The sequence below is a fragment of the Hemiscyllium ocellatum genome, chromosome 49 (genome assembly GCF_020745735.1).
Source record: "Hemiscyllium ocellatum isolate sHemOce1 chromosome 49, sHemOce1.pat.X.cur, whole genome shotgun sequence".
Classification (NCBI taxonomy): Eukaryota; Metazoa; Chordata; class Chondrichthyes; order Orectolobiformes; family Hemiscylliidae; genus Hemiscyllium; species Hemiscyllium ocellatum.
Genome location: NC_083449.1, coordinates 7,876,451 through 7,903,279, shown reverse-complemented (window position 1 = coordinate 7,903,279; position 26,829 = coordinate 7,876,451). Strand labels below are relative to the sequence as shown.

The following is a 26,829-nucleotide window of genomic DNA, read 5'->3' as shown; positions in this document are numbered from 1 at the left end:
CTTCTGTGACCTCACCCATGGCTAACAAGGATGCAAAAATATCAGCCAGGTCCCCCCGCAATTTCTTCTCCAGACTGTTGCAGTGAGGACCTAGAAACGATTATCACAAAAAAGTCAATGTTGGACAAACTAACGGATATAAGGGCAGACTAGTCTCCTGGCCCTGATGGATTGCATCTGAGGGGGACTAAAGAAACGGCACTCTTGGTAAATTTCTAAACTTAGCTGGACTCTGGGGCAGTTCCAGCAGATTGGAAAACAGCAGATGTGATGCCACTGTTTAAGAAGGGAGGTAGAGAGAAAAATGTGGAATTACAGGTCAGTTAGCTTAACATATGTAGGCGGCAAGATGCTCAAGTTTGTTATCAAGAAGAAATCGCAAGGCATCTCGATACAAATTGTCCCATTCAGCAGGCACAGCAGGTTATGCCTAATTAATCTTTTGGAATTCTATGAAACCATTATAATTACGCTGAATAATGCGGACTCAGTAGATGTGATATATCTAGATTTTTAAAAGACATTTGACAAGATGTCGTGCAAAAGGTTGCTGCATGAGATAAAGGTGTTACAGACAATCCATCAGCATGGATTGAGGATTGGTAACTAACAGGAGATAATCGAATGCTTTTCTGGTTGGCAATCGATACTAGTGGCGTGCCTCAGGGATCAGTGTTGGAACCGCAATTGTTTACAATTTGCACAGATGGTGTTGCGTTGGGGACCACATGTAGTGCGTTAAAGTTTGCAGATGACAAACGTTTAGAGGCATATAGACATGCAAGTGAGTGGGTGAAGGTCTGCTAGATGGAGTACAATGTTGGTAAATGTGAAGTCATCCATTTTAGTAGCAATAATAGTAAAAAGAACTATTATTCGAATGGTAAACATTTGCAGTAAGCTGCTGTGCAGAGGGAGTTGGGTGTCCTTGTGCATAAATTGCAGAAGGCTAGTCTGGGGGTATAACTGGTAAATACTGAGGCAAATGGAATATTGTCCTTTATTGGCAGAGGGATTGAGTTGAAAAGGGCAATGTTCCTCTTGCAACATGTATGAGGTGAGGGAAGCCATCAGCATCCCTGCTGAGTACACTTGCAAGAAGTGCACCCATCTCCAGCTCCTCCAAACCCGTGTTAGGGAACTGGAGCTGGAGTTGGATGAACTGCGGATCATTCGGGAGGCAGAGGAGGTCATAGATCGGAGCTATAGGCAAGTAGTTACTCCGAAAGTTCAAGATAGATGGGTGACAGTGAGGGGGAGTGGGAGGAGGAAGCCAGTGCAGGGACCCCCTGCGGTCATTCCCCTCAAGAACAAGTATACCGTTTTCGATACTTGTGGGGGGGATGACTTACCAGGGGCAAGCAACGAGGTTCAGGCCTCTGGCACGGAGCCTGGCCCCGTTGCTCAGAAGGGTAGGGTGGAGAAAGGTAGAGCAATTGTTCTTGGGGACTCGATAGTGAGGGGTACAGACAGACGGTTTTGTGGGGGCGACAGGGACTCACGTTTGGTATGTTGCCTCCCAGGTGCAAGGGTACGTGATGTCGCTGATCGTGTTTTCCGGGTCCTTAAGGGGGAGGGGGAGCAGCCCCAGATCGTGGTCCACGTTGGCACCAACGATATAGGTAGGAAGAAGGGTGAGGATGTAAGGCAGGCTTTCAGGGAGCTAGGTTGGAAGCTCAGAGTTAGAACAAACAGAGTTGTAGTCTCTGGTTTGTTACCCGTGCCACGTGATAGAGAGTCGAGGAACAGGGAGAGAGAGCAGTTAAATGCGTGGCTACAGGGATGGTGCAGGAGGGAGGGATTCCGGTTTCTGGATAACTGGGGTCCTTTCTGGGGAAGGTGGGACCTCTATAAAAAGGATGGTCTACACTTGAACCTGAGGGGCACCAGTATCCTTGGGGGGAGGTTTGCTAGTGCTCTTTGGGAGGGTTTAAACTAACTCCGCGGGGGCATGGGAACCAGGACTGTAGCTTTAGGGTACAGGACCTTGAGTGTAGGGAGGTTAGGAATAATGCAGCGATCTCTAAGGAGGGTGCCTGTAACCAGAAAGGTGGATTGAAGTGTGTATACTTCAATGCCAGAAGTATAAGGAATAAGGTAGGTGAACTTGCAGCGTGGGTTGGTACCTGGGACTTCGATGTTGTGGCCATTACAGAGACGTGGGTAGAACAGGGACAAGAATGGCTGTTGCACGTTCCAGGGTTCAAATGTTTTAGTAGGATCAGACATGGGGGTAAAAAAGGGGGAGGCGTGGCATTACTTGTCAAAGACAGTATCACAGCAGTGGAATGGACGATGGAAGAGGACTTGCCATCTGAGGTAGTTTGGGCTGAGGTTAGAAATAGGAAAGGTGAGGTCACCCTGTTAGGTGTTTTCTACAGGCCTCCTAATAGTCCTAGAGAAGTAGAGGATAATATTGCGAGGATGATTCAGGAAAAGAGTGAAGGTAGCAGGGTGGTTGTTATGGGGGACTTTAACTTCCCAGATATTGACTGGGAGAGCTATAGCTCGAGTTCATTAGATGGGTCGGTGTTTGTACAATGTGTGCAGGAGGGTTTCCTGACACAATATGTCGACAGGCCAACAAGAGGGGAGGCTATATTGGATTTGGTTCTAGGTAATGAACCAGGCCAGGTGTTAGACTTGGAGGTAGGTGAGCACTTCGGGGACAGTGACCACAACTCGGTGACTTTTACTTTAGTGATGGAGAGGGATAATCGTGTGCCGCAGGGCAAGAGCTATAGCTGGGGGCAGGGAAATTATGATGCAGTGAGGCATGACTTAGGATGTGTGGATTGGAAAAACAGGCTTCAAGAGAAGAACACTAATGAGATGTGGGGAGTGTTCAAGGAGCAGCTACTGCGTGTCCTCGATAGGTATGTACCAGTCAGGCATGGTGTAAAGGGCCTTGTGAGGCAGCCGTGGTTTAGTAAGGAATTGGAGTCCCTTGTGAAAGGGAAGAAGGCGGCATATGTAAAGATGAGGCGTGAAGGTTCAGTAGGGGCGATTGAGAGTTATAAGGTAGCCAGGAAGGAGCTAAAGAGGGAGCTAAGAGAAGCGAGAAGGGGACATGAAAAGTCTTTAGCTGGTAGGATTAGGGAAAACCCAAAGGCTTTCTATAGGTATGTCAAGAATAAAAGGATGACTAGGGTAGGTATCGGTCCAGTCAAGGATAGTAGTGGGAAGTTGTGTGTGGAGGCGGAGGAGATTGGAGAGACATTAAATCAGTACTTTTCATCAGTATTCACTCAGGAACAGGACACTGTTGCTGATGTGAATATGGAATCACAAATAATTAGAATGGATGCCCTGGAAATATGCAGGGAAGAGGTTTTGGGAATATTGGAAAGGATGAATATAGATAAGTCTCCTGGGCCTGATGGCATTTACCCCAGGATCCTATGGGAAGCTAGTGAGGAGATAGCAGAGCCATTGGCCTGGATTTTTATGTCGTCGTTGTCAACAGGAATAGTACCAGAGGACTGGAGGATAGCGAATGTGGTCCCATTGTTCAAGAAAGGGAGTAGGGATAGCCCTAGCAACTATAGGCCAGTGAGTCTGACTTCAGTGGTGGGCAAAGTCTTAGAGAGAATGGTAAGGGATAAGATTTATGAACATCTGGGTAGGAATAACGTGATCAGGGATAGCCAGCATGGTTTTGTGAAGGGCAGGTCGTGCCTCACAAACCTTATTGAGTTCTTTGAGAAGGTGACCAAGGAAGTGGATGAGGGTAAAGCAGTAGATGTTGTGTATATGGATTTTAGTAAGGCGTTCGATAAGGTTCCCCATGGTAGGCTAATGCTAAAACTTCGGAGGTATGGCATTGAGGATACATTAGAGGTTTGGATTAGGAATTGGCTGGCTGGAAGGAGACAGAGGGTAGTAGTTGATGGATTATGTTCATCTTGGAGCGCAGTTACTAGCGGTGTACCACAAGGATCTGTTTTGGGACCATTGCTTTTTGTTATCTTTATAAATGATCTAGAGGAAGGACTTGAAAGCTGGGTAAGCAAGTTTGCGGATGACACAAAAGTCGGTGGAGTTGTGGATAGTGAGGAAGGAAGTGGTAGGTTACAGCGGGATATAGATAAGTTGCAGAGCTGGGCGGAAATGTGGCAAATGGAATTCAATGTAGCTAAGTGCGAAGTCGTTCACTTTGGTAGGAATAACAAGATGATGGATTACTGGGCTAATGGTAGGCTACTTGGTAGTGTGGATGAGCAGAGGGATCTTGGTGCCCATGTACACAGATCTCTGAAAGTTGCCACCCAGGTAAATAGTGCTGTGAGGAAGGCATATGGTGTACTGGGCTTTATTGGCAGAGGAATTGAGTTCCGGAGTCCTGAGGTCATGTTGCAGTTGTATAAGACTCTGGTGCGGCCTCATCTGGAGTATTGTGTGCAGTTTTGGTCGCCATACTATAGGAAGGATGTGGAAGCTTTAGAACGAGTGCAGAGGAGGTTTACCAGGATGTTGCCTGGAATGGTAGGAAAATCTTATGAGGAAAGGCTGAGGCACTTGGGGCTGTTCTCATTGGAGAAGAGAAGGTTTAGGGGAGATCTGATAGAAGTGTATAAGATGATTAGGGGTTTAGATAGGGTAGATACTAAGAACCTTTTACCGCTAATGGAGTCAGGTGTTACTAGGGGACATAGCTTTAAATTAAGGGGTGGTAGGTATAGGACAGATGTTAGGGGTAGATTCTTCACACAGCGGGTTGTGAGTTCATGGAATGCCCTGCCCGTATCAGTGGTGAACTCTCCTTCTTTATGGTCATTTAAGCGGGCATTGGATAGGCATTTGGAAGTTATTGGACTAGTATAGGTTAGGTAGGATTCGGTCGGCGCAACATCGAGGGCCGAAGGGCCTGTACTGCGCTGTATCCTTCTATGTTCTATGTTCTAAAAGCGGGGAGGATATGTTGCGGCTGTGTAGGGTGTTGGTGAGGTCACATCTAGAGTACTGTGTGCAGTTTTGGTCTCCTTACTTGAGAAAGGAGGTACTGGCACTGAAGGGAGTGCAGAGGAGGTTCACTAGATTCCTGTGTTGATGAGTTGAGGGGGTTGCTTTGTGAGGAGAGACGGAGTAGACTGGGATTATATTTGTTGGAATTTAGAAGGGGGGGGGGGGGGGGGGAGGGAATCTTACAGTAACGTATAAAATTGTGAACTAACTAAGTGAGATTGAATCAGGGAGAATGTTTCCACTGGCGAGTGGAACTAAACATGAGGGTATTGCCTTAAAATTAGGGGGAACCAGATTTAGGACTGAATTGAAAAGGAATTTCAGAGGGTTGTGAATTTGTAGAATTCTCTGCCCAGTGAAGTAGTTAAGGTTTCCTCATTGAATGTTTTTAAAGCTAAGATAATTTTCTGAAGAGTAAAGGAATTCAGGGTTAAGATGAGAAGATGGGTAAGTAGAGCTGAGGCTGGGAAAAGATCAGCCATGATCTTATTCAATGGCGGAGCGGGCTCAAAGGGCCAGATGGCCGACTCTTACTTGGGTTCTTATGTTTGTAATTCTTAGTGGTCAATCATCCCAGACCTAGATCATCACTGCAGGAGGTTCTCAGGTTGGTATCCTCAGCCAAACCACTCTGAGCTGACTTTACATTTGAATGAAAGTCCATGTTGGTACTCTGATTACACAATATATAGCACCATTTGAGACTCCTCAGACACACAAACAATCTCTGGCCTAACACTGTACTTCAATGAGCACTTAAGAATTAGAAATATGAAAAAGGTTTGATACAGTACCACAAAGTGCATTTATTTCATTGTCATCCCAAACAGTCATCCCTTTAACTGAGAGCTGGAGTTCGTGAACTTCAGCAGAAACCAGCCCCAGTGGATATCATTCAGCCATCAATTAAAGTAATAAGTAAGTTCTTTGACACAGCTCCATATCAGGTGGGACTTGAAACAAAATCTTCTGGCTGAGAAGTAGGAAGACTATGAAGCAGCGAGATGTTCACGGTAAAAACCAGGCACTGTCATTACTCATGAATATGCTGGTGTTTCAGCAGGTTGGATTTCACAATGAATGTCTTCCCACAGAGGCAGCAGAGCACCCTCTAACTTCAGAGAGATCGCTGCTGTTTTAACAGGTTGGATTTATGAGTAAATCTTTTCCCACAGTCAGTGCAGGTGTGTGGTCTCTCTCCAGTGTGCATTGGCTGGTGTGCAGTGAGTTGGGATGACCACTTGAACCCAGCCCCACAGTGATAGCACCTGAATACTCTGTCATCAGTGTGACCACATTAATGGGGCCCTGATGTCCCATCACTTTTACAGCAGTTCTCAAAATCTGAGCATTTAAAAGGTCTGTCCTTCATGTGAATTCGCTGGTGTTTGAGCAAGGTGGATTTCTGAGCAAATCCCTTCCCACATTGGGTGCAGGCGAGTGGTCTCTCCCTCATGCGGATCCACTAGTGTTCAATGAAGTCAGACGATTGTTTGAACCCACATCCACAGTGAGAGCACATGAAGGGTCTCTCATTACTGTGAGCATGTTGGTGGGATATCTGTGCCCCAGAGTTGTTTAAAGCAGTTCCCACATTTTGAGCATTTCAAAGGTCTGTTCTGTGTGAACTTGCTGGGGTTTCAGCAGGGTGAATCCTTTCCCACCCTTGGAACAGATGAATGGCCTTTCTCCAGCGTGGCTGTATTTATGTTGTGACTGGGCAGATGATCTGCTGAAGACTTGTCCACATGTTTCTCCCCCTGTGAAAGGTGTTTTTTTTCCTTCAAAACCCAATGATATTCAGGTGACAATAAACTGGGCAGCTTGGTCACATTTGGAAGTGATGCCTGGTTGTAAGTATCCTTATCGCAAGTCATCTTCTTCCCTGTGAAATTCATTGAAAACAAAATAACAAAGCAAGTGGGAACCCAGAAAAAGAAGATGTTTAAAACCATCAGATGTAGGAGCAGAAGTAGGCAACTCAACCCAGCAAGTCTGCCGTCACCATTCAATGAGATCACAGCTGATCCAATAATTCTCAGCTCGATTTTCCTGCCTTATGCCCCCACCCTGAATCCCTTACTAATTAAAAATCCATTTATCTCAGCCTTAGACACACTGAACAGCACAATCTCTCCAGCCTGCTGCAGTATTCAGTACCCTAAGAGCAGGGATTCTGCCACATCAACTTTAAATAAGTGATTCCTTACTCTGAGATTATGTCCTCAAGTCCTAAGGTCTTGTTTCATTCTTCTGACTCCAATGAGTACAGAAGCAGTCTGCTCAAACTCATCTCCCGCGAAATTCCTCCCATATCCGGGACCAATCTCCTGAACTCTCAATGGACTGCTTTTCTCAAAACAATGGAAAACGCTATTCACAGTATTCCAAGTGTGATCTGACTCTAATCTTGTAAAGTTTAAGGAAAACTTGATTTTTTCTCCCCATTCTCTTTAAATAAAAGCCAACTGACCATTTCCCTTCTGGAATACCCACTGGACCTGGATGATCGTTTTTCATCCTTCAAACTGAAGGACCCACAATTCTGTGCTGCAGCTTTCCGCAGAGGTTTTCTCTCGTTAAATAATATTCACCTCTCCTCGTCTTCCTGCATTATATTCCACAGTGCTGGAAGGAGGACGAGGTGAATGAGACGGGTTTTATCAATCAACTGCTCAACCATACCTTGAGCAAAACCTCCCAAATCAGCCACTTCCACCACCATGAAGCACCGGGGAGCAGGCGTGTGTGATCATTACTACCTTGAAGCTCCCTCCGACTCACACAATGTCCCAACATTCAGTGCTGGATGAATAGAAATTTCCTCCAATTTATTCAAGAACTTGGGAGCAGAGTCTGCTCGAGGAAGATGTGAGGAATTACTTCAATACGAAGAGGGCGGAAGAGGTTTGGACATCAATCACTAAGTTGGTAGTTTTCAATCTGGGACAGATAATTTTTTGTTCAAAGCTATTCAGGGATATGGGGCAAAGGCTGAACTCCACCCACCAGCCATGAGTTCATTCAATGGTGGAACAGCTGAAAGGCCTACTCCTGATCCTTTTTTTCACTGAAAGCTGCTGGCTTCAGTCCCTGTTACAAAACTTCCTAACTCCACCTGTATCGCTCCCTCTGGTAACTGTCTGAACCAGGCTCTTCACAACATTCGGGGAATATCACACTTGGAGATTAGCTTTCAACCACAGAGCGACATCCTCACGCTAATGTTCTATTTCCATTTCAGTGACGTGGCCTAGCTCCAGCACCGTCTCAGTTCCAGGTGCTGAAAGTCTCATCCAGTTCTTTGTAACCTCGAGACTGAATGACTCTAACACATTCCTGATCCACCTCCCACTTTCAACCCCCCTGTAATCTTCAGCTCAACCCCGCTGGCCGTATGCTCACTCAGAGTTTTGTTCTCCTCACCCTGAACTCACTGACCTGAAGAAGTGACAAACTGAGGAAAAGCAATATTTTAACAAATTTCTCGTCCTTCTTTTCAAATCCCTATATAATAGTGATCATTCCCATCTCTAATCTCTGCCAGCCCCACAATCTTTCAAGATATCTGCACTTACTTAATTTTGACCTCTTCAGCACGGTCAATTAATCTCCCCAATAACAGTGGATGTTCTTTCAGTATAAAATGTTTAACAATCAAATTAAGCACCAAGTCATTGAAATGGAGGGGCCAGACCAAGCGAGGTGTTGTAACTGTATGATGTCAGAGCTGGTGGGCCCCATTGTGGTTCATAGCTACTACAACCATAACATGTGTTGGTTGAGGGTTTGCAGGTCAGATTGTTGAGCTGAAGTCTGAGCTCCGAACATTGCCACACATCAGGGAGGGATAGAGTTACCTGGATGCTCTGTTTCAGGAGGCAGTCACAGCCCTTAGATTAACTACCTTCAATCGGTCAGTGCTCAGGGACAAAAGGGTGTGACTGTGAGTGAGGCAAGTAGAAGGAAGCAGAGGGTAGTGCTGAATGAACCTCCGCCCTTCAGTTTGTCAAACAGGTTTGAGATTCTTGCTGCCTGTGTGGATGAGAGTGGGGTCTGTAGGGAGGATGAGCAAACTGACCACAGCACTGTGGGAGAGGGAGCCATTCAAGAGAAAGGAGAAAAGAGAAATGCAAGTGTAATCAGAAACAGTGTAGTCAGGGGAATAGAGACTCTTCCCTGTATCCAGAATCGAGATGCCCGAAGGCAGATTTGCCTGCCTGGTGCCTGGCTTCACGATAGTCATCTGGGCTGCAGAGGAACGATCCAGTTGTTGATATGGACAGAATGAGGGAAGAAGTTCTGCTGAAGGAATATGTGCAGCTCAGGGATAAATTAGAAAACAGAATAAAAAAATCTCTGGATTACTACCTGAGCCATAAAGTTAGCAAGATTATAACAGTAAGATGTGTGTGGCTGAAAGACTGGTGTGGGACAAACAGGAGGTTTGAATTCATTGGACATTGGAGACAGTACTGGGGAAGGATGGAACTGTTCCAATGGGACAGGCTACACCTGAATGATGCTGGGACTAGAGTCCTAAAGAATAGCATAACCAGGGCCTATACATTGGACTTTAAACTAAAACATCGGGGTTGATTTTTAGCTGCGTGCAAAATTATGGAATGGTCCAAATGGGGAAGTGCTCAGCTCAGGTTAAAGCTTTCACAACAAGAAATAGGACAGAAAGTACGGAAAGGATCAGGAATCTAACTTCAAGCACAGCAGATAAGGGGACACCTATGAGAAGAGACACAATTTATGCAGGGCTGAGGGACTTGTAACTAAATACACACGGTCTACAGAACAAGGTAAATCAGTTGGTTCGCCAGATTGAACTTGGCATTCACAATGTTGTAGGTATCAGAGAAAAGAGCTGAAAATGTGTTGCTGGTTAAAGTGCAGCAGGTCAGGCAGCATCCAAGGAACAGGAAATTCGACGTTTCGGGCAAAAGCCCTTCATCAGGAATGAGGAGAGTGTGCCAGGCAGGCTAAGATAAAAGGTAGGGAGGAGGGACTTGGGGGAGGGGCGATGGAGATGTGATAGGTGGAAGGAGGTCAAGGTGAGGGTGATAGGCCGGAGTGGGGTGGGGGCGGAGAGATCAGGAAGAAAATTGCAGGTTAGGAGGGCGGTGCTGAGTTCGAGGGAATCGATTGAGACAAGGTGGGGGGAGGGGAAATGAGGAAATTGGAGAAATCTGAGTTCATCCCTTGTGGTTGGAGGGTTCCCAGGCGGAAGATGAGGCGCTCTTCCTCCAACCGTCGTGTTGTCATGTTCTGGCGATGGAGGAGTCCAAGGACCTGCATGTCCTTGGTGGAGTGGGAGGGAGAGTCAAAGCACCGAGCTGGTAACTAATTATTCAAGCTATCGAAAAGGCAATGGGCAGAGTCGGAGGGGTTGCCTTGTTAGTAAGAAATAAAATTAAATTGACAGCAAGAAGCAAAATAGAGTCAGAAGGTATAGAATCGGTGAGGGTAGAGATCATGAACCACAAAGGGAAAAAGACCCCAATGGAACAAGACATTACCCATTGTCAGGATGTGGGGGAGAAAATGAATCAGGAGATTATAAAAGCATGCAATAATCATGGAGGACTTCAATATGCAGGTGGACTGGGAAAAACATGTTCTCAAGAAAACGTGGAATTATGTGAGAGATTTGTTTTGGACCAATTAGTGATAGAGCCCACTCAGGAACAGGCAATTCTGGATTTAGTGATGTTTAACAAGGGAGACTTGATTAGGGAGCTCAAAGTGAAGGAACTCCTCGGAGGCCGTGGCCTTAACATAATAGAGTTCACCCTGCAGCTTGAGAGGGAGAAGACTGAATCAGATGTAATGGGATTACAATTGAGTAAAGGTAACTACAAAGACATGTGGGTGGAGCTGGCCAGAGTTGATTGGGAGGGAGAGCCGGGCAGCAAAGACAGTGGAGCAGCGATGGCAGGAGTTTCTGGGTTAATTCAGGAGACACTTCAGAAATTCATCCCAAGGAAGAAGAAACATACAAAGGGGAGGATGAGACAACCCTGGTTGACAGGGGAAGTCAGGGAGAGCATAAAGGCAACAGAAGCAGTACATAGTGTAGTAAAGATTAGTCGAAGCCATAATATAGGGAAGTCTTTAAAAATCGGCAGGGAAAGAGGTGAAATGTAAGGTGTAAGCGCGTTACTAATGTAAAAGAGGGCTGCAGGCCCTTTTGGATATCTAAACGGTTACAAAGAGACAAGAGTGGACATTGGACATCGGACATCTGGAAAACAATGCTGAAAAAGTAGTAATGGGGAACCCTGGCATGGCTAAGGATCTGAAGAGGTACTTTCCAACTGTTTTTAACAGTGGAAGACACCAGCAACAGACCAGAATTTCAAGGGAGATGTGGAGACAGAAGTGAGTGCATTGGCCATTATTAAGGAGAAGGTCCTGGAATCACCAAGACCGGATGGACTACATTCCAGATAACTGAAGGAGACAGCGGAGTAGGTAGGAGAGGCATTGGTGATGATCTTTCAGAAAGCACTGGAGTCAGGCAGGGTTCCAGATGACGGGAAAATGGCTAATGCAACACGTGTTTAAGAAAAGAGGGAGGCAGAGGCAGGAGACTATAGGCTACGTAGGTAGAACATAGTCATTCCTAAGGTTTGAGAATCCCTTGTTTAGAAAGAGGCTGCAGAGTATTTAAAAGTGCATGGTAAAATAGGGCATAGTCAGCATGTCTTTGTTAAGGAGAGGTCTTCCCTGACAAATCTGTTTGAATTCTTTGAGGAAATAGCAAGCAAGTTAGACACTACCCAGAGCCAGTGGATGTAATCGATTTGGATTTCCAGAAGGCCTTTGATAAGGTACCACACAGCAGGCTGCTAAATAAGGTAAAGACAGAGGATTGGCTGCCTGGCAGAAGGCAGAGTCAGGATAAAAGGATAAAAGATTGGCAGCCAGTGACTCATGGACTTCCACAGGGGTCAGTGTTGGGACCACAACTATTGATATAATGCCCGAATGACCTGGACAAAGGAACTGAGAGCATTGTTACCACATTTGCAGATGAAACATATGTCAGTGGAGGGGCAGGTAGTGCTGAGGAGGTGTGGAGGGTGATTTGGAGAGGCTGCAAGAGTGGACGAAGAAGTGACAGATGGAATACAATGTGGGAAATTATGAGGTTATGCACTCTGGTAGAAAGAATAAAGGTGTTGATAATTTCCTGAACAGGGAAAGGCTTCAGGAATCTCAAAGGCAAGGGACCTTGGGAGTCCTAGTTCAGGAATTCTCTTAAGGTTAACTGTCAGGTTCAGTTGGCAGTTTGGAAGGCAAATGCCATTTTAACATTTATTTCAAGGAGGTTACAATACAAGAGCAGAGATGTACTACTGAGGCTCTATCAGCTCTGGTCAGACTGCATTTGGAACATTGTGAGCAGCTTTGGGCCCATTGTCTCAGGAAGGATTTGCTCGTATCGGAGGTAGCCCAGCGTATATTTACAAGAATGACCCCAGGATGAAGGACTTGTCAGAAAAATAGCAATTGAGGATAATTCTGGGTTTGTATTCAATAGAGTTTAGAAATATGAGGGGGATATAGGTGAGGATATAAAAGGAGGACAATAGAGTTTTCATAAGATGAATACTGACACATTAATTGACCATTTGAACTAACCTTGACAATTTCTGTAAATTAGACACGGTGGCTCAGTGGTTAGCACTGTTGCCTCACAGCGCCAGGGACCTGAGTTCAATTCCTGCCTCAGGTGACTGACTGTGTGGAGTTTGCACGTTCTCCCCGTGTCTGTGTGGGTTTCCTCCGGGTGCTCCGGTTTCCTCCCACAGTCCAAAGATGTGCGGGTCAGGTGAATTGGCCATGCTAAATTGCCCATAGTGTTAGGTAAAGGGGTAAATGTAGGGGAATGGGTCTGGGTGGGTTGTGCTTCGGCGGGTCGGTGTGGACTTGTTGGGCTGAAGGGCCTGTTTCCACACTGTAAGTAATCTAATCTAACCTAGACATCATTCTTAAAGAAAATATCATTGGATTAACTTGCTGTAAATCATGTCACCTTATTATATGTGATTGGTCTTTCTTGTAATTAAGGCTGTGCTATTTCTTAAAACATATAAATAATGTGTAATTTTCAAATGTAACTGGGCAACTCCATCACGGAACACAGAAGCTTCAATCTCTGTGCTACTGGATAGAATTGTGTCAAGGTACCTTAATTCAATAAACTAATGAACCTTGCTTTTTGAATCGACCGCATTTGTCGATTCCTTTGACCGATCTTGAACCAAGAGACCCCACTTGAGGGGACATAGATCTTCATAGGAAGGATAGAAAGGCAGGTAAAAGAGAAGGCAGAGTGGTGTTTTTGATTAAGGAAAACATTGCTGCTCTAACTAGAGAAAATATTTCTAAAAAAGATCATCCAGTGAAAATATCTGGTTTGAAATAAGATTACTGTGATGGGACTGTACTATAGACCCCCAATAGTCAGAGGGAAACTGAGGAACAAATATACACAGATCTCAGATTAAAGAAAGAATAATAGGCTGTAATAGGCTGAGGACTGGGAAGCTTTAAAGAAAAACAGAGGATTACGAAGAAGGAAATACGCAGAAAAGAAAGTGAGGTACGAAGGTAAACTGGCCAAAAATATAAAGGAGGATAGTAAAAGCTTTTTTAGGTATGTAAAAGGGGAAAAAAATGGTTAAGACTAAAATTGGGCTCTTGAAGACAGAAACAGGGGAATATATAACGGGGAACAAAGAAATGGCAGAAGAGTTGAATTGGTACATCAGATCTGTGTTCACTGGGGAAGGCACAAGCAATCTCCTAGAGATAACAGTGGCTGAAGGACCTGAACTGAAGGGAATTTATATTTGCCAGGAATTGGTGTTGGAGAGACTGTTAGGCCTGAAAGCTGATAAGTCCCCGGGGCCTGATGATTTACATCCCAGGGTACTGAAGGAGGTGTCTCTATAAATCGTGGATGCGTTGGTGATTGTTTTCCAGAGTTCGATAGATTCAGGATCAGTTCCTGTGGATTGGAGGGTGGCTAATGTTGTACCATTTTTTAAGAAAGGAGTGAGAGAGAAAGCAGGAAATTACAGACCAGTTAGTCTGACCTCAGTGGTGGGAAAGATGCTGGAGTCAATTATAAAGGATGAAGTTATGAAACATCTGGATAGCAGTAACAGGATAGGTCAGAGTCAGCATGGATTATGAAGGGGAAATCATGCTTGAATAATCTTCTGGAATTTTTTGAGGATGTAACTCTGAAGATGGACAAGGGAGATCCAGTGGATGTAGTGTACCTGGACTTTCAGAAAGCCTTTGATAAAGTCCCCCATAGCAGGTTAGTGAGCAAAATTAGGGCACATAGTATTGGGGGCAAAGTACTAACTTGGATTGAAAATTGATTGGCTGACAGGAAACAAAGGGTAGTGATAAACAGCTCTCTTTCGGAATGGCAAGCAGTGACCAGTGGGGTACTGCAGGGATCAGTGCTGGGACCACAGCTTTTTAAATATATATTAATGATATAGAAGATGGTATTAATAGTAACATTAGCAAATTTGCTGATGATACAAAGCTGGGTGGCAGGGTGAAATGTGAGGAGTATGTTAGGAGATTACAGGGTGACCTGGACAGGTTAGGCGAGTGGACAGGTGCATGGCAGATGCAGTTTAATGTGGATCCACGTTGGTGGCAAGAACAGGAAGGTAAATTACTACCTAAATGGAGTCAAGTTAGGTAAACGGGCTGTACAAAGATCTGGGTGTTCTTGTACACCAGTCAATGAAGGCAAACATGCAGGTACAGCTGCAAATGTGTTGCTGGTCAAAGCACAGCAGGTTAGGCAGCATCTCAGGAATAGAGAATTCAACGTTTCGAGCATAAGCCCTTCATCAGGAATAAGAGAGAGAGAGCCAAGCAGGCTGAGATAAAAGGTAGGGAGGAGGGACTAGGGGGAGGGGCGATGGAGGTGGGATAGGTGGAAGGAGGTCAAGGTGAGGGTGATAGGCCGGAGTGGGGTGGGGGCGGAGAGGTCAGCCCGAACCAACCAACCCAATCACCCCGTGGCTCAACACTTTAACTCCCCCTCCCACTCCACCGAGGACATGCAGGTCCTTGGACTCCTCCACCGGCAGAACACAACTACACGACGGCTGGAGGAGGAGCGCCTCATCTTCCGCCTGGGAACCCTCCAACCACAAGGTATGAATTCAGATTTCTCCAGTTTCCTCATTTCCCCTCCCCCCACCTTGTCTCAGTCGGTTCCCTCAACTCAGCACCGCCCTCCTAACCTGCAATCCTCTTCCTGACCTCTCCGCCCCCACCCCACTCCGGCCTATCACCCTCACCTTGACCTCCTTCCACCTATCCCACCTCCATCGCCCCTCCCCCTAGTCCCTCCTCCCTACCTTTTATCTCAGCCTGCTTGGCTCTCTCTCTCTTATTCCTGATGAAGGGCTTATGCTCGAAACGTTGAATTCTCTATTCCTGAGATGCTGCCTAACCTGCTGTGCTTTGACCAGCAACACATTTGCAGCTGTGATCTCCAGCATCTGCAGACCTCATTTTTTACTCAAACATGCAGGTACAGCAGGTAGTGAAGAAAGCTAATAGCACACTGGCCTTCATAACAAGAGGAATTGAGTATAGAAGCAAAGAGGTTTTTCTGCAGCTGTACAGGGCCCTGGTGAGACTGCACCTGGAATATTGTGTGCAGTTCTGGTCTCCAAATTTGAGGAAAGACATTCTGGCTATTGAGGGAGTGCAATTCGATTAATATCTCCCCCATCTCCTGCGATCCTTTTCTCTCCCTAGTTACCCTTTTATCCTTAATCTATTTCTAAAAACCCTTTGGATTCTCCTTTACCTTATTTGCAAAGCTATCTCATGACCCCTTTTTGCCCTCCTGATTTCTCTCTCAAGTATGCTACTACTGCCTTTATACTCTAAGGATTCATTTGATGGATCCTGTCTAGACCTGACAGATTCACAAGGTCAATTCCTGGAATGGCGGGACTACCTTACGCTAAAAGACAGGAGCGACTGGGCTTGTATACCCTTGAGTGTAGAAGACTGAGAGGGGATCTGATTGAGAAATATAAGATTATTAAAGGATTGGACACTCTGGAGGCAGGAAACATGTTTCCACTGATGGGCGAGTCCCGAACCAGAGGACACAGCTAAAAAATAAGGGGTAGGCCATTTAGGACAGAGATGAGCAGAAACTTCTTCACCCAGAGAGTGATGGCTGTGTGGAATGCTCTGCCCCAGAAGGCAGTGGAGGCCCAGTCTCTGGAACAGTTTAAGAAAGAGTTGGATAGAGCTCTCAAGGATAGTGGAATCAAGGGTTATGGAGATAAGGTAGGAACAGGATACTGATTGAGGATGATCAGCCATGATCATAGTGAATGGTGGTGCAGGCTCGAAGGGCAGAATGGCCTACTCCTGCACCTATTGTCTATTGTAATAGTAGGTGATTTTTATTTTACAAACATTGACTGCAGGTACCATTGCGTTAAAGGCTTGGATGGAGAAGAGACTTTTAAAATTCGAAGAAAATTTCTTAATCAACATGTAAATGTTCCAAGGCAAGAAGCTTAAGGCTCCAGGAAAGAAATGCTACAGGGAAGAGGGGGAGAGAAAGGAGGGGAGTGGCATGCTTGATAAGGGATAACATTACTACTGTACTTAGGGACAATATTCCTGGGAATATATTCAGGAAGTTATTTGGGCGGTACTGAGAAATAAGAAAGGGATGATCATCTTATTAGGTTTGTTTTATAGACTCCCAAATAGTCAGCAGGAAATTTGTAAGGAGACCTGTAAGAAAAATAGGGTGGTTATGGGGGGGATTTTAACTTTCCAAGCATTGACTGGCAATGCCATAAAATTAAGGATTGAAAGGAGAGGAATTTGTCAAGTGTGTACAAGAAAAGTTTCTGATTTAGGATATTCCTAACAGAGAAGGTGTAAAACCTGACCTACTCTTGAGAAATAAGGCAGGGCAGGTGACTGGCGTGTCAGTAGGGGAGCACTCTGAGGCTAGCGACCAAAATTCTATTAGTTTTAAAATAGTGAAGGAGAAGGATAGGCCAGATCTGAAAGCTGAAGTTCTAAATTGGAGGAAGGCTAATTTTGACAATATTTGGCAAGAACTTTCAAAAACTGTTGGGGGCAGAGGTTCGCAGGTAAAGGAAAGGCTGAAAAATGGGAAGCCTTCAAAATGCAATAGCAAGAGTCCAGAGATAATATATTCCTGTTAAGCAAAGGCTGATAGGTGTAGGGAATGCTGGATGAGGAGAGACATTGAGGTGTTAGTTAAGAAAAAATGAAGCATATGTCAGGTATTGACAGGATCCATCAAATGAATCCTTAGAGTATAAAGGCAGTAGTAGCATACTTGAGAGAGAAATCAGGAGGGCAAAAAGGGGTCATGAGATAGCTTTGCAAATAAGGTAAAGGAGAATCCAAAGGGTTTTTAGAAATAGATTAAGGATAAAAGGGTAACTAGGGAGAGAAAAGGGCCGCAGGAGATGGGGGAGATATTAATCGAATATTTTGCATCAGTGTTCACTGTGAAGGAGGACATGGAAAATCATAGAATGTGGGGAACTAGATAGTGACATGTTGAAAAATGTCCATACTACAGAGGGGGTAGTGCTGGGTGTCTTGAAATGCATACATGGGGATAAATCCCTCAGACCTGATCATGTGCACCCTCGAACTTTGTGAAGCTAGGGAAGCGATTGCTGGGCACTTGCTGAGATATTTGTATCATCGATAGTTGAAGGTGAGGCGCCGGAACACTGGAAGATTGTTAACGTGCTACTGTTTAAGAAAGGTGGTAAGGAAAAGCCAGGGAACTAAAGACCGGTGAGCCTGATATCAGTGGTGGGCAAAATGTTGGCGGTAATCCTGAGACAGTATTGACATGCATTTGGTAAGGCAAGGACTGATTAGGGATAGTCAGCATGGCTTTTTGCGTGGAAGATCATGTCTCACAAACTTGAACGAGTTATTTGAAGTAATAAAGAGGATTGATGAGGTCAGAGTGGTGGACATGATCTATATGGACTCCAGTAAGGCATTCAACAAGGTTCCACATGGAAGATTGGTTAGCAAGGTTAGATCTCATGGAATACAAGGAGAAATAGCCAATTGGATGCAGAACTTGCTCGACGGTAGAAGACAGGGGGTAGTGGAGGAGAGTTGGTTTTCAGACTGGAGACCTGTGACCAGTGGTGTGCCATCAGTACCAGTGTTGGGTCCACTGCTTTTCATCATTTATGTGAATGATTTGGATTTGAACTTGAACATAGCAGGTAGAGTTAGTAAGTTTGCAGATGACACCAAAATTGGAGGTGCAGTGGACAGCGAAGAAGGTTCCTTCAAAGGACAACAGAGCCTTGATCAGATAGGCCAATGGGCTAAGGAGTGTCAGATGGAGTTGAATTCAGATAAATCTAAGGAGCTGCATTTTGTAAAGGCAAATCAGAGCAGGACTTATACACATAATGGTAAGATCATACGGAGTGTTGCTGAACAAAGAGACCTTGCAATGCAACTTTGTAGCTCCTTGAAAGTGGAATCACAGGTAGATAGGATTAGTGAAGGCGGTTTGATACATTTTCTTCATTGGTCAGTGCATTGAGTATAAGAGTTGGGAGGTTATGTTCTGGCTGTGCAGGTCATTGGTGAGGCCAGTTTTGGAATACTGCATGCAATTATAATCTCCTTCCTTTTGGAAGGATATTGTGAAATGTTGAAGGGTTCAGAAAAGATTTACAAGGAATTTGTCAGGGTTGGAGGATTTGAGCTACAGGGAGAGGCTGAACAGGCTGAGGCAGTTTTCCCAAGAGTGTCAGAGACTGCAGGGTGACCACATAGATGTATATAAAATCATGAGGGGCATGGATAGTGTTAATAGACAATGTCTCTTCTCTGAGGAGGGGGGAGTACAAAACTAGAGGCATAGATTTAAGGTGAATGAGATGAATTTAAAATGGACCGAAGCAGCAATTTTTGTACCCATAAGATGGTGCGAGTATGGACTGAAATCGACAGGGAGGAGGCTGGTACATCATTTAAAAGGCATCTGGATGGGTACATGCATAGGAAGGGTTCAGAGGGATATGGGTCAGGTGCTGGCAGATGGGACTAGATTAGTTTCTGATATCTGGTCGGCACGGATAAGTAGGACAGCAGAGTCTACTACAGTGCTGTATATCTCAGTGACTCTATGGTTGTGAATGATAACATTTATTGGAAATGGGGTGATGTGCATTGAGAATGGAGAGAGATTAAAAAAAATATAATTGCTTGGTAGTATTTGACTATCCTTTTGAAAACTTCTCTTAGAAATTGAGCTCAATGTGTGTTTAATTCAACTGCTTTGTGACTATGGAAAGTATGTTTTTCAGTCTGACAGCAATAACATACCTGCTGTTTGTTAGAAGGAACTGATCACACTTGGCTTTGTACCGAGGGGATGTTACATTGTCTTGCTCCTTCAAGTATTTGTCTGGAGGAAGACAGAAGAGTCATCGCCAGTAAATCAACACTAAATGAGTTTGACAGTGTCAAACCTTTCAGTGTAACACTCAATTTATAATTATGGAGCTTTGTTTCTTTCAAGCCAGCAATTCCAACAGAACTGCCTGAGTTGTTCTTTGTCTAGTGATTGTAACAAAAGAATATCTATACCAATTCACTGAGAACCAGATACTAACCAACACCTCTACATCTCCACAGTGGGGCTACCCAATACAAGTGTGTATCTGGATTTGAGAGTTTCCTTATCATCCCAGACCCGTCAGTTCCTGTGAGGTGAATATGGGAGTACAGCTGTCAACCTGTACCTGTCAGTGTAAGCTGTGCAAATGTGTGAGTGAATGTAGTTATTAATCTGTCCCTGTCACTCGATGCAATGTCCAAAATGTATTTACTAGAGAGTGACAGGGACAGATTGATAACTACATTCACATAGCATAAACTGACAAGTATAGATTGATAACAACTCATATCTACATAGTAAAAACTGGCAGAGACTGGTTGATAAATATATTTTATACATTTAAAAAAAAAATAGAATCAGTCCCTATGAGTTTCTCTGATGTGGACATGTGAATTTAGTTATCAATATATACCTGTCAGTTTCTGCCCTGTGAATGTGCAAGTTTACTTACCAATCTGTCCCTAGCAGTTTCTGCTGTGTATCTGAGAGTGTAGTTATCAACCTGAACCGGTCAGTTTCGACATTAGTCCCTGCCTGTCAGTTTCTGCTGTACAAATATTAAATGCAGTCATCAAATTGTACCCTTCAATTTCTTCTGTATGAATGCGGATTTTGCTCTCTTCCTGTCAATTTTAGCTATAATCAATTTGAGAGTGCAATTATCCATTAGTACCTGTCAGGTTTTGCTATTTGACACCAGAACGTCATTGTCAATCTGTTTCTACTATGTCAATATGAGAGAGTACATTCCAATCTGTCCCTGTCAGATTCTTGCCTGTCAATATGTGATGAGTACAGTCATCATTCTCTTCAATCAATTTCTTCTTTTAAGAGTGTAATTGTCAGTCTGCACCTTTCAGACTCTGCTGTGTGAATGCATAAATATAGTTATCAGTCTGCAGCTGTCAGTTTATGCTTGGAGAATGTGTCTGTGTAATTGTCACACCCCACCAGTTTAATCTATGTAAATTTGTGAGCTGAGCTTTCATCTGTCACTATCAGTTTCTGCTTTGTGAATGAGTGTGTTCAGTTGTCAATCCTTCCCTGTCAGGCGCTGTAATGTCAGGGCTTGAGTGTATTTATTCATCTTTTCCTGTCAGGTTATGTGGCTGTAGCTATCAACCTGTACCTCTCAGATTCTGAGAGTGTCGTTATCCAGTTGATTTGATCAGATTTATTATTGTCACATGTACAGAGATACAATGAAAAGCATTGTTTTGAGTGCCTTACAGGCAGATCATATCATACAAAGTGCATTAGGCTAATAGAACAGAAACTGGAATAACTAGAACTGTACTTCTACTAGAACTGCAGAGAAGGTGCAGAGAGAGAGAGAGAGAGAGAGAGAGAGAGAGAGGTTAACATTAAAATTTGAGAGATGCATTCAAAAGTCTAATAACAGCAGAGAATCAGTTCTTGAATATGTTGGACGGTGTATTCAAACTTCCGTATTTTCTACCTGACAGACCAGGCTTGAGGAGAGTATAATCGGGGTCAGATGGGTTTGATCATCTTGGCTGCTTTCCTGATACAGGGGGAAGTGTAAATGGAGCCTTTGGATGGAAGGCTGTTTTCAGTGATGGACTGGGCTGTGTTCGCAACTCACTGTAGTTTGTTGTCTTGGGCAGAACAGTAGCCATAACACACTATGCCACATCCAGACAGGTGGTGCATCTATAAACATTTGCAAGAGTCTTTATGGACACGGTGAATTTCCTTAGCCTCCTGAGGAAACCTGCTTGGTTTAGTGTTTGAGTAATTGTCAATCTAAACCTGCCAGTTTCTGCTATGTGAATGGCAGAATTTAGTTTTTAACAGTCCCCATCAGGTTGTGCTTACTGAATGTTGAGTTAAATTTAGTTAAGAATCCTTCCCGTTCAGGGTCTGTAATATAAATGAGTGTATTTAACAATGTTTGCCTGAAAAATTTTCTTTTGTGTACATGTGAATGTAATTATCAATTTTCCTGCTCTGTGAATATGAAAATGTAATTATTAAATGCAAAATATTTACCAAAAGATCTGCAGATGCTGGAAATGAGAAATGAAAATCAATTTGCTGGAAAAGCTCAGCAGGCCTGACAGAGTCTGTGGAGAGAAATCAGCTAAAACTTCCAGTTCAGTAACCCTTCCTGAGAACTGTGGTAGCCAGGAAAATATTAGTTTTTATGCAGAAGATAGGATTTGTTGAAGGATATGGTAGATGGATATAGAATCCAAAGATCTTAGTCATATGAGGAAGGTGAATCACTATTAATAGGGACTGTTAGTGACTGTTGGTGTATAATAGCAGACCTTGTGATAACCAGGCCTGATGTGAGAGGCTTCAGGTTCCCAAGCAGAAAATGAGGTGCTGTTCTTCCAGCGTACACTGAGCTTTGCTGGAGCACTGCAGCAAGCCTGAGACAAAGGTGTTCGTCAGAGAACTGGGTGGTGTGTTGAAGTGGCAGGCAATTGGAAGCCCAGGGTCTTTTTTTTTCTGGACAGAATGTAGGTGTTCGGCAAAGTGGACACCCAATCTACACTCAGTTTCCCCAGAATAGAGAAGACCACATGGTAGTGAGGAAAATGCACAGAGTCGGTTCTGAGGAAGGGTCAAAGACTTCAAATGTAACCTAGATTAATAACACTAGATTTCTCGTGTTATTAATCTCTGCTTGTCAGCTTCTCCTGTGAATGTGTGTATCATTATCAAACTGTACATGTCAATTTAAGCAATTTGAAACTGGGAGGGTTATCATCTGTTCCAATAAGTTTCTGCTTTGTGAATGAGAATGTAGTTACCAGTCTTCCGCTGAAATGTCCTGCCATGTGAGTGTGATTGACCAATCTGTCCCTGTTATATTCTGCTCTGTGTATCTCAGGATGGAGTTATGAATCTGTGTCTGTCAGCATCTAGTTTAGAAATGTGCAAATGCATTTATCAGACTGTGTTTATGAAGTGTGTGTGGGGAGCAGCGTGGTGTGTGTCTAAGTATCATACTCTCCCTTTCAGTTTCTGCAAAGTGATTATGAGAGAGCAGCTGTCAATCTACACCAGTCAGTTCCTGCTGTGTCCACATGAGTTCAGGAATTGATCTATCCTTGTCAGTTTCTGATGTGTGACTGAGAGTCAAGTACTCAATCAGTACCAGTCACTTTCTATTCTTCTGCATCAAAGTTGCTTAATTCGCCGGCAGCCAATAATACTATGGTCCAATGATGACAACGAATCTATTGTTGTTTGTCTGAAAAACTCATCTGGTTCACTAAAGTCCTTTAAGGAAGGAAACTGCCATCCTTACCTGCTCTGACCTACATGTGTCTCTAGACCTACAGCAATGTGGCTGGCACATAACTGGGCACTTTGGGATGGGCAATAGATACTGGCCTAGCTAGTGATGCCCTCATCTCATGAATAAATTTAGGAAAACAAATTCTCTGTGACTGATTGATTCTGTGATAGTAGATTTTAGGTTGTTGTGATTGTGCCTGAATGTCTTCTACATTTTGTGATTTAGGACAGAGTCACAGAATTGATACAGCCATTCAGCCCATTGTGTCCACACTGGGACATTCTGTTCTTCACCTGTTCTCCATACTAGTTTCCAGTAACTATTGGGATTCTGAACTTTATCCACTCACTGCCGGTATTTCTATCTAAATGCTAATTTGAGATTATTTCTGTAGTTACCTGTTTTTGATAGCTGCAGTGCCAGGTTGATTATGCGGATCTCATTCTCTTTCCACGTTCAGTTGTGTTGTTTGGTCTGAGTGTCGGATAAACTCGATCAATATTCACTAATCTTTTGTGATTGAGGGATTAATGTTAGTTCAATATTTATCTTTGCCATGAATCTGAATTTTATTGCATTCAGACTTTTTCTTTACATTTTGTGTATGCTGTAGTGTTTATCAGTTGCTGCTGGACACTAAGATGTAACACGTGACACTAACTGAAGCAATTAATGGTTTGGTGAGTCAATTTATAAGTGTCCATATTTGGAAATACCTGAGCCTAATTTTCATTCCTTTCTCCCTTTCACAATTAACTGGCTGAGTGTGAGCGAGATTTCTGTTGTGCTGCTAACCTGTATCACTTTAAGGGAGTGGCATTGATCTATATCCCACTGGCATTTTCTGTATGTCTCCTTCTGATTCCAATTCTGCATGTCATGATCTGACACACTTCATGAGGTGGGTTTAATGCCTTATAAATCAGTGTTTCATATATTAAAACGTATGGAAATGCTTCTGCATTACTTCAGCCTTCAACCAGAATGTGAGTGTGGATAAAGCATGTGCTCATCAGCACCAGGCTGAGAGTGAGAATGGGATTCATTTACTCTCCGATATAATCAATGTGCTCCTTATTCTTGGTTATTGTGTTTCACAGTGCTTCAGTGTCATAGAAATTGAAACATGTCACTTTTTCTTTCTTTCTGCACTGCTTTAAATAGTAACAATTCAATTCCATTGACTCCTTGACAAAACTATATCCTGATTCCTCCATTTTTTTGTACTATAATGAAGGGAGGTTCAAGAGGAATGCAGGGTTCTTTATAGATTTCTTGAAACAAATTTCAAAAGACAAAAAGAATAATTAAAAAAAAACTTTCTTCCTGGACTGAAAGAAATCCTACAAAATGATGAAATGGAGAATGATGTTATGATACAGATGTGGATGACAGCTTCTTTGCTGCCATGATATATTTACGGAAATGGGAATACTCATGGAGTTAACAATTCTAGTCCCTTTCAGTCAACTGTTATGTTGTTATAGACTGTTTTTCGTCAGTGCAGAGTTAATTTGAATAGACATATTCTGCACTGGAGATCCCTGACTTGAGATCTGAGAATAGAAATCAGTTTGATTGTTGTAGTGTGTATGGATCTTCATTAATGTTATATGATGTAATGTATATTTCAGGACAGTGTATGAATTTGCAACTAGTGTAAATCTGTCTGTAACTGTGTGTGAAATAGAATGGTGTGTGCAAGGGCAAGCACGCATATGGGGGTGGGGTGGAGGAGGTCACTGTGGGTGTGTGTACACGCGATAAGCACTCTCTCTACATCAAACTTTGGCCCAGAGATTCATTTGGAATTAACATTGTTTAATGACTTTCTCAGTTACTGAAGATATCAAAGTTTCCTTCTGCATCTGCACTCAATATCTTCTTCGTATATCCTTGTTCTAACAATGTAACAGCATGATCTGTTTATTCACTTTCATTTTAACTTTAAAATTGCCTTTACTATATGTGGAACTAATGCAATTCCTGAATAAGTAAATGATGAAGGACTTTTGCCTGAAACGTCGATTTTACTGTTCCTCAGATGCTGCCTGACTATGCTTTTCCAGTACTACTCTAATCTAGACTGCAGTTCCTGAATGCATATTTCATAGGAGGGTACAGTATATCCCTCTTTTGATGTTGCAAATGATAATTGGCTATGCATAATGGCATTTATTGGAACTGAGCTGTTGTGATTAGATTAGATTCCCAACAGTATGGGACCCACCATCCTGGCCCTTTCCCGATACCCCTGCCATTCCCATGGCCAGTCTACCTAGCCTGCACATATTTGGATTGTGGGCGGCAACTGGAGCACCCAGAGGAAACCCACACAGACACAGAGAGAATGTGCAAACTCGATACAGGCAGTTGCCCGATGGTGGGATGGAACTCGGGTCCCTGGTGCTGTGAGGCAGAGTGCTAGCCACTGAGCCACCGTGCCGTCACTGTGTATAGAATATTGGGAGAAATTTTTTAAAATATTTTTCACAGTTGTGTCTGACTCTTGGATCGAATGCATACTTCTGGAAATTGAGCTTAATATGTATTTGACTCAATCCACTCTGACTGTGCAAACAATGTTCTCCAATCTGACAACAGTAATATACCTGCTGGTTGTTAGAAGCAGATGGTCACACTTGTCTTTGTACTGAGGCAATATGACATTGGTCCATCAAATATTTGCCTGGAGGAAGATAAGAGAAATATCTCCTGTAAATCAATTGTGTAGAAAAACAACGACTGATCAATGCAATTTTCAGGACATGATCATGATAATTCTTTGTTTTTAAACAGGGCAAAGTGAACAGAGCAAGACTTGGTTTCAGTCTAGCCCTGAGCTCCTCCTAGACTTTTTCTGTTTGCGAAATTCTAAAACAATTTTCGAAGATACAAAAACTAACCAACATCTGCATAGTTCAATATTCAGCTCCCAATACACTAACTGTTGAAGGAAGAACAACGGGCACTATGATCATATTTAGATATACTGTCCTTTATTTCCCAACAATGCAATGTCTCTTCGCAAAAAAAAGGCGCAAAACAGCAACCAAATAGAATTCCCATCAATGTTTAGGGGATTAAAAACCACAAGAATGTCCCACAGCAGCTTCTTCCCGCTCTGCCTCCCTCAGCAGGCCCACACACAGCCCGAGAAAGGTCTCTCTCTTCCCCCCAGCCCGCTCACTCCAAGTTCCGGGACCAGTTCCTGCTCCGCTCGGCCTCTTACAAACAGCCCCCAGTTCTCCCTGAACTCACCCTGAATCAATCCCGGTCTCGGAGCCCCCTCTGTGTCCCAGGCTCCCATCCCGATGTGCTGCTGGAAGGAGCCTGCTGTTCCCTCGCTTCCCTGGGCGCTGATCTCTCCATTGCGGTCTGTTTCAAACAAACCTCTTGCACTCACTGAGTAAATGCTCCTCAATGGCAGCGCTGACGCATGCGCTCCACTCGTCAGGAAGTCATCTTTGACTCCCAATGATTCCCAGAAACAATCAATTGGTCATTTCCCCAATTCCCTTTTCTCCCAGTTTGACCAAAGGAACTGGGCCTGTGGGGAAACGGGCATAAAAGGTTTCAAGCTGGGACATTGTCCCTTTAGGAAGCTCCAATGGAGCTCATTCCCGGGTCATGTTAATAACTCCTCCCTCCGGCTCTCTCACAATCTGATCGGGGAGCGGAGAAGCTGGCGGTCACTCGGCCCATCCCCTGTGCCCGCCATTTGATAACAACACGCCTGATCTTATGTTAACTCTGGTATTGCATCCTGCCGACCCTCATCCACAAATATTAACTCCTTTCCGAAAGTTACATAAATGGAAATAAGTAACATAAATGAAATAAGTGGAAC

At 43.8% G+C, this 26,829-nt stretch overlaps 1 protein-coding gene and 1 long non-coding RNA gene across 2 annotated transcripts in view; one reads left to right on the top strand and one right to left on the bottom strand.

The window, feature by feature from the left end:
- LOC132837315 (histone H3-like) overlaps positions 1 to 26,829 on the top strand; it is a 489,210-nt gene that overhangs the window by 283,933 nt on the left and 178,448 nt on the right. The window lies entirely within an intron of this gene.
- LOC132837244 (uncharacterized) lies at positions 10 to 26,516 on the bottom strand. The gene is made up of 5 exons (XR_009647457.1): positions 26,241 to 26,516; positions 25,592 to 25,668; positions 19,411 to 19,492; positions 5,760 to 6,850; positions 10 to 90 (listed from the first exon to the last, which is right to left on the bottom strand). It is a non-coding gene; the product is annotated as an uncharacterized LOC132837244 (long non-coding RNA).